Here is a 10139-nt window from a genome sequence, read left to right on the forward strand (position 1 = left end):
TTGGCCGGCTGTTTTCAGGCCGGTGGAAAACTGAAAGATAGGCTGCTATCTCAGACTGACTACAGGAGCGAAATGAAATTAGCGGAAGTAGGAAGTCTGACGTAGTCAGGCTAGCCATCTTCTGGCGAGACGTGGGAATTCATTCGACCCGCGATGCGCGGGAATTCATTCGACTCGAACTATGGGTATTCTCTAGTAGGGCTGTAGGACTCGAGTCCGGACTCGAGACCGTTTTTCTATGGTCTCGGACTTGTCTCGGACTCGCTGGCATTCGGACTCGGACTTGTCTCGGTTTCGGCCACTGGTCTTGCCAAATATGGCTTTAGGTCTCGACTGAGTCCAGGTGTCTTTATAATGTTCCCAGTAAGCACACATACGTCGCCGCGATATTAAAACAAAATATTATTGGAGGGGAAGTGAAACACTGGCCAGTGGCCACCTAATAACTAGTGATGGGCATTTCGGCTCTTTTTCGTAGGCCGGCTCGTTTGACTCCGCTCACTGAAAAGAGCCGGCTCTTTTGACTCGCAAACGGCTCTTTAAAAAATAAATGTTAAAATAAACTCGCCTAAAGTCCGAACACTAGTGCAACGTGAATATTCACATTTTTAATTGTCCATAACAAACCGAAAACTTACCTGCTTGCCTTGCACATCTAATTAATGGGCAAAGTTTTCCGACTTTTTTTCTTACCTTCTTTTTCTTATCAACCGCCACCCACCCGAATTTAATTAAAATATATTTTTTTGTCACGTCATCCGCCCGAACGGCGGTTTATCCGCATCTCTAGTGTGTGTGTGTGTGTGTGTGTGTTGGCTCGGCCCTCCCACATGCAGTTTAACTGGTTGACATTGCGTGTATGATTGACAGGCTGATCACAGTCGAAACGAATGTGTGTGCTCCTTTAGGCCTATATAATCATTTTTTTGTTGTTAAATACAAATACAAATTAAATACAATTAAAATCATTCATTATTTAATTATTACATAATGATTTAATTTCTATAGGCTTTATTTTTTAGCAGACTGTCCTGGACTCGGTCTTGACTCGGACTCGAACCTTTTTGGACTCGGTCTTGACTTGGACTCGACTAGTCCTGGTCTTGGACTTGTCTTGGACCCGACAAAGGTGGTCTTGACTACAGCCCTATTCTCTAGCCATTGAGCGTTCATCATTTGAGCCCCTTTCACATATAGCGTTGATCCCAGAAAATTGCCATGGAATTGCTAGAGTACCTTACGTGTGAACGCAAACACTCCCAGGGATTGATCCCAGGATTGATCGCGGGGATGGGGACCTAGTAACATTGTTGGGATCAGTCCCGGAAGTCGCACTGTGTGAACAAAAGGCAGGACCAATGCCATAAGGGGTCTGTCGTAATGATGACTTTTGTCGTAGTGATCACACATGAGCATTGTGGGTTTGAATGAGTGCACTCAATATCGTCCACTATGGTTTCGGACACGACTACAAATGGCTGTCCCTTCAAATAACGCCCTATTTGAGGATGTAGGGGGCAATTTCACAGCCCAGGACTGGCAGCGCGTGATAAGGCACACCTGAATCGAATGGAGCCTCGTCCCTGCCGCTGTTAAATGGCGTGCGTGCCTCTCCTCGATAGACCATGGTATCCTCGCAGGTCCAGGAGGGGAGCGGTGAGGGATTCCCGCTCCGCCAAGCCGTGAGTCGCCGGACCCATATGCCCGTGCAGGGATATATGCTTTGCTGCCGCCATGCAGGCTGAGAATGGCTGGGCCGCCTTACCTCTCAAACGCCGTGGCCCTTGGGCTAACAGACTAAAAGCTCTAAAAACTCAGGTGTTTTTCTTTTTCTGATGAAAAGGTTCCAGTTTAACAGGGTTAACTTTCATTTTATCAAAATATTCAGGACGGCATAGTGTTCAGATACGTTAGTGGGTGACTCATGCTTTGTGGAAAAGTACAACAAAATGTTTTGTCGAAATTGAGAAGAACAAGAGTGTGTGGAGGAGTGCATTGTGTGCGAGTGTGAAAATGCTTTTAGACATGCTTACCCCTAGTGTGAGCCTCCACCAGTAATGGTAGTGCATTAAAAAAGAGTCAGACAAATGTATATCTAATTATAGATATAAGCCTTCCTGTCAGGCTGCACTTCTCAATAAGAGGATGTTGTGAGGTTTCACTTTCAGACTTGCTCACATATTCTTTCTGTGTTAATGTGCAATTCTCTTGTCACAGTCTGTTAAGCTGTTTCTTTTGATTTTGATTTGAAGTCCTGGTTGTGAATGCATTCACAGCTAACTTAGATACCAATGGTTAATTTTGAAAATGTATTCATGATTTATTTTAGATGCATGTGCAAAAGACACCTGATTTTAGGCATAGTCCCTTTAATAAGACAAGTCATTTCACTCGTCGGCCATCTTTGAAGCGCCTCTCGGGCATGCAAGTGAAGCTCCTATCTTTTTGAATAAGGGAAACATCAAATTCTCCAAAACTGTTTGCCAAGCTTACGATTAAATTTCATATTTGAAATCACCAATGAAATCTGACAACAACTTTCTCATAAATTTTTTTCTAAATGCCCAAATCATGCCAGAAAACTACATTTTTCAGCCTGGATCAAGCGAATACAATCCGCATGCGCAGTGGAAGCGCACATCTGACTGACTCCTGAGCTTCTAACAGCAGCTGCAATGACGAGATGACTTTACCAATCGGCGATTGGCTCTTATTTAGAAGGCGGGACTTATACCAGTGACACATCTTGTGTAATTCAATAGTCTTTGTTCTAGGGTATTCTGGGTGGTTGCTAGGGTGTTGCTGTGGTATTGTACGTGGTTGTTGTGTGGTTCATAGAGCATTGCTATATGGTTGTGGGGGGTTGCTAGGCTGTTATTATTATGCCTATAGCCTCTGTGGCACGTCCTGCTTTTGCAAAGTTAGAGTTGTTCATCTGTCAATATATTTGGTTAATCCTGGAACAACATTCCTGTTCGAAAATTGAGTCCTAACCCGATCCCTACCTGTAAACCTAACCCTACCCATAAATTATCCCTAAAGTCAGTGGGAAATGGTAGGTGAATAACACTGATGTAGAAGTACCTAACCTTGGTTGTAAGCCTAAACTTGACATAAACTGTAAACTTGTGCCTCAAATCTGATTGGTTGATTGGCATGTTGTTCCAGGATCAACAAAGATGTTGATCCTGGAACATGTTGCACTCGATGAAATCAGGTTCTGCAGGCTCTGTGATATTCTGGTTTCTTCTTCAATGTAAGTCCATGAGATTTTTTTGCATTCTAACACTTTTATTAGCACTGCTAATAAAAGTATTAACTAGTATGACTGACAGCCACAGTGGCACCAAATCAGCAGAGTCTCTTCCTGCTAATGTCATAAGCAGACCTGCTTATTGCCAGGTGACTGAGATGTGCAGTGTGGGAAATGTTATTGTGACATAAAAAAATGAGTGGTGAGATTTCACCTGACAATTTCCTGAACAGAGCGACCATACTCTCATATCTTTATTTCCGCTCTTTTATGTTTTCTTATGGCATATTCAAACTTTGGACAAAACTGCCTGTGAATGATAGGAAATGAGAAATGGGCTTTATAAAAACAAGCCGTGACAAGACAGAATCAAAATATTCACATAATATACTTATTTAATATATATTTAGCAAATAATCACACAAGTTTCTTGTTTTGGGGTGTTTATTAGTGACAAAGTTGGAGATTGGTTATACTTTATTTTCTATAATTTTTAGATAATGTACTTTAAAATATACTTTATTAGAATTTATGCTATATTTAATTTGACATAAGGTCATGTCACGATTTTCAAAATCTATGTTTTCCAGAGTCTTTTATTGACTGTAAATTTGTGGTAAGGCACACTACCTTTCAAAAGTTTGGGGGTCGGTAAGATTTTTTAGGTAAGTTTCTTATGCTTTTTTAAATGCATTTTATGCAGTAATTAAATGCAAATTACTTTTAATAATGTTAAAAAATAATGTTTAATAATGTTAAAATGTTTAATAATGACAAAGATGAATTTTCAGCATCATTACTCCAGTCTCCAGTGTCACATGATCCTTCAGAAATCATTAATATACTGATTTGGTGTTCATAAAGCATTTCTTATTATTATCAGTGTGTTGAAAACAGTTGTGCTTCTTAATATTTTTGTAAAATATTCTTTATTTCTTTGAAATAAAAATCTTTTGAAACATAGATGTCTTTACCGTCACTATTGATCAATTTAATGTGTCCTTGCTGAATAAAAGTATTAGTCTCTTTCTTAAAAAAAAAAGAAAAGAAACTTACTTGCCCCAATATTTTGAACAGTGGTGTATTTTCCATGTTTCTTCAGCTGGATTATTGACATCAATAGTCTATTATAACACAAACAACACAAAACCTGAAAATCTCCTACAGTATAAATATGCTTACGAGAGTTTCAGAATAATACCGTATTTCTGAGGTCGACAGCTCATTACAATCCAACTATTTACTATTGCATCATGCCTTTATATCTGAAGTAACAACCGTTAACCCCCCCCCCCAACACCCCCTCATTCAGTAAACTCCACTTCCTCTTCTGTTTATTATGCGAATATTAGCCCAGTGACCTAAATCTTCCAATGGAGGGTGGAACTGCTCTAGTGAAGACGGCTGTTTGCCAGCCTGCCTGTTAGTGTTGGTTTGGTGAACATCTCCAGACATGTTGAATCCAAGGGAACAGCTGTATTCGTAAACTCCAACCACTCTGTGAAACAATGTACAGCATGTGATACAGACATGCATTGAGATGTATTCAGTGTGTATGTGTGGGACAGTATGCATGTCTATGTCACTATTTAAAGAGAGAACCAATTACAAGATGCATTTGACTGAGACAAATTAGTTTGGGATCCTTTTCTAATGCCTGACAGTTCAAGAATAATTCTGTGCTTGAAATTTGAGATTGTTGATGGTATAATGAATGTGGAAGTGCAACCTGCAGCGTTTACATACGTAGCATAATGCATTCAGGTCTATGAATGGATGTGATGACTCATGCTAATTAGCATTTAGTCGAGTTTGACCTTTGCAGGAAATCATAGCGCTCTGGCATTCACCACTCCAACACTGAACAGTACAAGCAGCCACCATCAGGCCAAAACTGATCCCTTTATTATCCTTGAACTCTTACAGCTAATGATCCAGTTGCAAGATCCAATGGCAAAAAATTGCTGAAATGTTCTGCGTAGGGTGCTACTTAAATCAAGCAAACTCATTTTGAAGTTCTGAAGTATTTAATACCATAAGTTCAGTGGGGTTTTTAATGGGTGGAACTGTATAGGTGGACAGTCGTGCTAAGCAGCACGACACTGACATTTCTTGATAGTATTGTAATACAGATTTCCCTTTATGCCATTAAATCCTAAAACAATAACACAACTTTGAAGGCTTTTTGGCAACACGACAGTATATGGTTTTTTGTATCTCTATAAGCCACGACTTAAGGCTTTTTAAATTTTAAATCCTACTTTGAGTTTTTGGAGTGCTATTTTTTATTGAATAACAGGATTAGTTCACCCAAAAATCCATCCAAATTTAAAAACTCATCCTCGTGTTGTTCCAAACTTTGGTTCATCACAAATGAAGACTTCCATTGACGATATTTGAGGGGCTCCTTATATGTGAATCGATCAATATTTATATGTGAATAAAAGCCAAAATTAAATCTGTTTGTCATATAAAGTGATCGTGTCTCTTCAGAAGACTTCGATTGTGTTTTGAAGATGAACAAAATTAGGGTTTGTAACGACATAAGGGTGAGTAAATGATGACAGAATTATCATTTTTGGGGGGAAAATATGCCTTTTAAGTAAATCTTTTAGGGGCCCTTCTGAAGACCAGCATAACACAGCGTAGCCCAGCAGAAATTGTGCTGGTGGACCTGCACTGACAAGATGTTCACCAGCAAAATTTAGATAAAGCAAAATTAAAGGTAAATTTAGATATTTCAGGTAAAGTCTACCAGCACACCATCATCCCATGTCAGCCATCCCAGGTCTAGTCATCGAGGGAGGATGGCTTTTAGATTAATTTGGGGAACACAAGTTCAGCAGAAAAGCCCAACCTCTATTTGCTGAAATATTTATATTTGAGCAACATTTCCATGCAGTTCAAAGCTTAGCCGTCCATAATTCATACCAGGTCTATTATTTTTTGGGTCGATTGTGTCATCCCATATAGTTGCCTTGAGCTGTGGACAAAAATAAAGTAGTCCATAAATGTCCAGCCAACCGAAAAAAATCTCATGTAAGATGCTAGAGCCCACTTTAAGGCTTTAAATGCATGTGAAATCATTGCTGCCATTCTACCGGCATTATCAACAGATCTCTATACCTGAAAACTGACAGCATGTTTGATTGATGCAGGGTTTTGTGACCTTGGATTCTTCTGGTTTTATCCTTGCCAAGGGCTTTTGTGATACATTTAAGTCTGCACCTGTCTTCATGTGATGTATTTTATCTGTGACGCCTGCAATGACATTTGGTTTGTGCTTTTGTGGGGGTGGTGAGAAACACAAAGAAAAGTCTTCAAATGATCCCACTCAATGAATGATCCTCAGTACAGGACTGACGCCACAGTCATCTGAAAATAACCCTCACAAACATGCTGTAACATGCTATCATCCCACAGAGAAATCCATAGGCATATTAATCACATCCCCCCCCCAACCCTGCTCCTAAACCTATTTTTGTCCTTTTATTCAGGGCCACTCAAAGAGCTGCCGTTATTCACACTGTCTCCATCCATTTGCCCCCTCCACCTCCCCTTACTCCTCTAAACACCCCCTTAAAATGTGAGCAGATAGTACGGTCCAGCTACACTCTTGCTCATCCCTCTCGCCACTCTCACTCTCTCCATATAAGGGCAAAATGCATTGAGAAAGAGCGGGAGAAGGGGCTGTACCAGCTCTCAGAGGCAGGCAGGGGGACCGCCGCTCTGTGAAGAATGAGAGAGAGAATGAGCAGAGGTAGGGAGGGAATCAATGGTTCTGAAAGGACAGCGCCTTGATGTTCCCTATGAGAGCAGGAGAACATCTAGTACAGACTCAGAGCTCTAGTCTGAATAAGTGAAACAGGAAGGACACAAATAGTGTGGCTGAACGATTAGCCATGACTGTGAACTTTTCTCAGTTTCTACGATGTTATCTCAGTTTCTATGTTAATTTTAGTAGCTGGCTTTGCTAAGGCAAGCATCACTTTAGCTATTGTTCATACGTTAGTGAAAGCCTTAGGTTTAGTGAATAGACACTAATCTATTAAGTTATCAGATGAGAGGGAAAAAATCCGATAGACATACTTTGAAGGACGGACTCTAGAGACTTTGAGGTTGGCTCTCTTGACTAAGGCCACCCAGGACACCTGAGCAACAGTCTAGAATAGCCTTAAAGGGTTAGTTCACCCAAAAATGAAAATTATCCCATTATTTACTCACCCTCAAGCCATCCTAGGTGTATATGACTTTGTTCTTTCAGCCAAACACAATCAGAGTTATATTAAAAAATATCCTGGCTCTTCCAAGCTTTAATATGGGAGTAACTTGCAACTAGCAGGAAGAGTGACCTCTGACCCGACGTATGACGCATTGACGAACGCGGAAGCGCAGAGGATAGAACACTGGTCAAGAATTCAAAGTCTAAAACGAGAATTTTTAAAGAGAAATGTCAGAGGAGCATGAGTTTGTTGCCCAGCCCTAGTTTGAACCGCGAGAGGCAACTACTCTCACCTAAGCTTACGCTACTCCTACATCCTACGTCATACGTCAGGTCAGAGGTCACTCTTCTGCCAGAACTCAACTCACGTATGGCCGTTACTGTAAGACAGTGATTACAGTCATTTTTGGGTGAACTAACCCTTTAAAAATGCCCTATAATGACCAAAAACCATAGCAACTGCTTAGCAACACCAAAGTAACCACGAGTACACCATAAAATTGCCTTAGCAACTGCCAAGAACACCCATAGCAACCATCTAACTCTGCAAAATCAGGACATGCTGCCAATTGCCCCCAAGGCAATCAGTATACTCATAATACATATTCTCACACTTGTTTCAAATATGTAATTATTATTGGACTGCTCCAAGGCAAATGTTTAAAACAGTATTTGCATATGTGTGTCTTTGTGTGTGCCACATGCTTTTACAGGTGGATGAATGCCTGTGTGCCAGCACATTTTGTTGTGACAGATTGACCATCTCAAATTAGACCTCACTGTACTGGCTACGTCTTCCCACGCAACACGGCTGAGATCAGACACACATTAGTGCGGATAATGAGGGCTGCCCTCATTGTAACACCTGAGCGCTGACAGAATCTTCTCTCAGATGCCACACGCTCACTGATCAAAAACGACAGACCTCATCATTCATACATTTCAGCCTCACTTAAAGCACAAATATGGAGTTCAGGGTATGACACCGTGTTTTGTTATATGCAAATACATTCTCATTCAATTCTTGAAGGGATTGTTCATCCAAAAATGAAAATTCTGTCATCATTTACTCACCCTCGTGTAATTTTCTTTCTTCTGTGAAACACTCAAGGAGTTATTTATAGCAGAATGTCAGAGATGAAAAAGCAAGATTTTCAGAGCACACAAAACTATCTTATGAATTCAGATGACTTGGAAATTAGTGCAAATACACTCTTAAAAATAAAGGTTCTAAAAGGGTTTTTTGTAGCGATGCCATAGGAGAACCATAGGGTTCTATGAGCACGTTTATGATGATTTTATCATGTCTTTTGTCTTATTTTGCCCTTTTATTAATGTGACAGTTCCTGGTCTCTATATCCACTTTCATTGTCTGAAATAGAGCAGTGTGATTATCCTTCAAATCTTTTATTGTGTTCTATAAAAAAACATGGACATAGGTTTTGTGGATATTGTTCTCTTAATCAGGCTTGGACGCAATGACCAAAACTGAGGTAAAACTCAAACCGGTAGGTTTGCTTGCAGATATGGCAGGAACACAATGCATAAACATGAGATGATACTTGAGATCGTCAGCAGACGAGATAGACTTGTATTGTTAGCTTTGATTTTTCGTAAAACAGAATTGTTGGAGCACACACACACATAAGGTCAGACGATAGCTACGTCCCAATTCAGAGGCTAAATCCTTCGAAGGCCGCATTCGAAGACCGATTGTGTCACAGCGGTGTGACTAAGGGCTGCCCTAATTGCCGGCGTGACTAAGGCTCCTTCAAATGCGGCCTTGAAATGCATCCTTCGTTTCCTGGGCAATGAAGGATACAACAGCCTACCCTACCCCAGAATTCATTGCGCGCCGGTGACGACGGGATTGTTTTAGAGAGATTGCCAGAGTGTATGCTCCTATAGTGCTGGTGTTTGGTAACGGTTTAGGTCACCGATAGGATTGTGTTTTGATTGATGGAATGTGTAAATCCTCTTCAGCGAAAACTTGATAAGATATGTGAATCATCTTTTCACTGTCTGAATGATTTTATGATTTATAAAATGGTCACCCAAAGAATTTAAGCTTTTGTTGTCCTTTTTCACACAGTTAATTCTTGTAAGCACTTATTGTGACTGACCTTTGAATAGTGTATTCAATGATTCTCCTGTTATAGATTCTGCTGTAAGCAGTTTAGTAGTATTCAGTTTCCTCATTGTATTGACTACTGGAGCTGGCCTGTGAGAATACAGATGGGATTAATGTTACTGCACCAATATCATCTCTAGTCACCCCACAGCATCTAAGACTGCTGCTGAGTCTTTGTGTGAGAGTCTGTCTACAGTTAAGGCTTGTAAAGTGTTGCAAAGTGTATTTATGTGTTTATCTCATGCTTACACATTCTTAATCCTCTCTGTCTGAGAATAGAGTTCAGTAATTGCTTACTCTATAAGAAGGCTGTGGTAACTGACAAGCCAGAGTTAGGGGTGGTGGAACCCCCCGTTTTTTCTTGATAAACAGCTCCTTTTGTATCATGTTTGACATATTCCTGAATAGACTCCGTTTTCTGTCCTGAAACAACCCCCCCATCCCCCAAATCAGTTGTGGAAACTTAAAACCCTGAATCAGATTTTATTTGTCAACTTAATCATGCAGTCACCTGTCAAGAAACAGGGATTCAG

This window comes from Rutilus rutilus (genome assembly GCF_951802725.1).
Source record: "Rutilus rutilus genome assembly, chromosome: 11".
NCBI lineage: Eukaryota > Metazoa > Chordata > Actinopteri > Cypriniformes > Leuciscidae > Rutilus > Rutilus rutilus.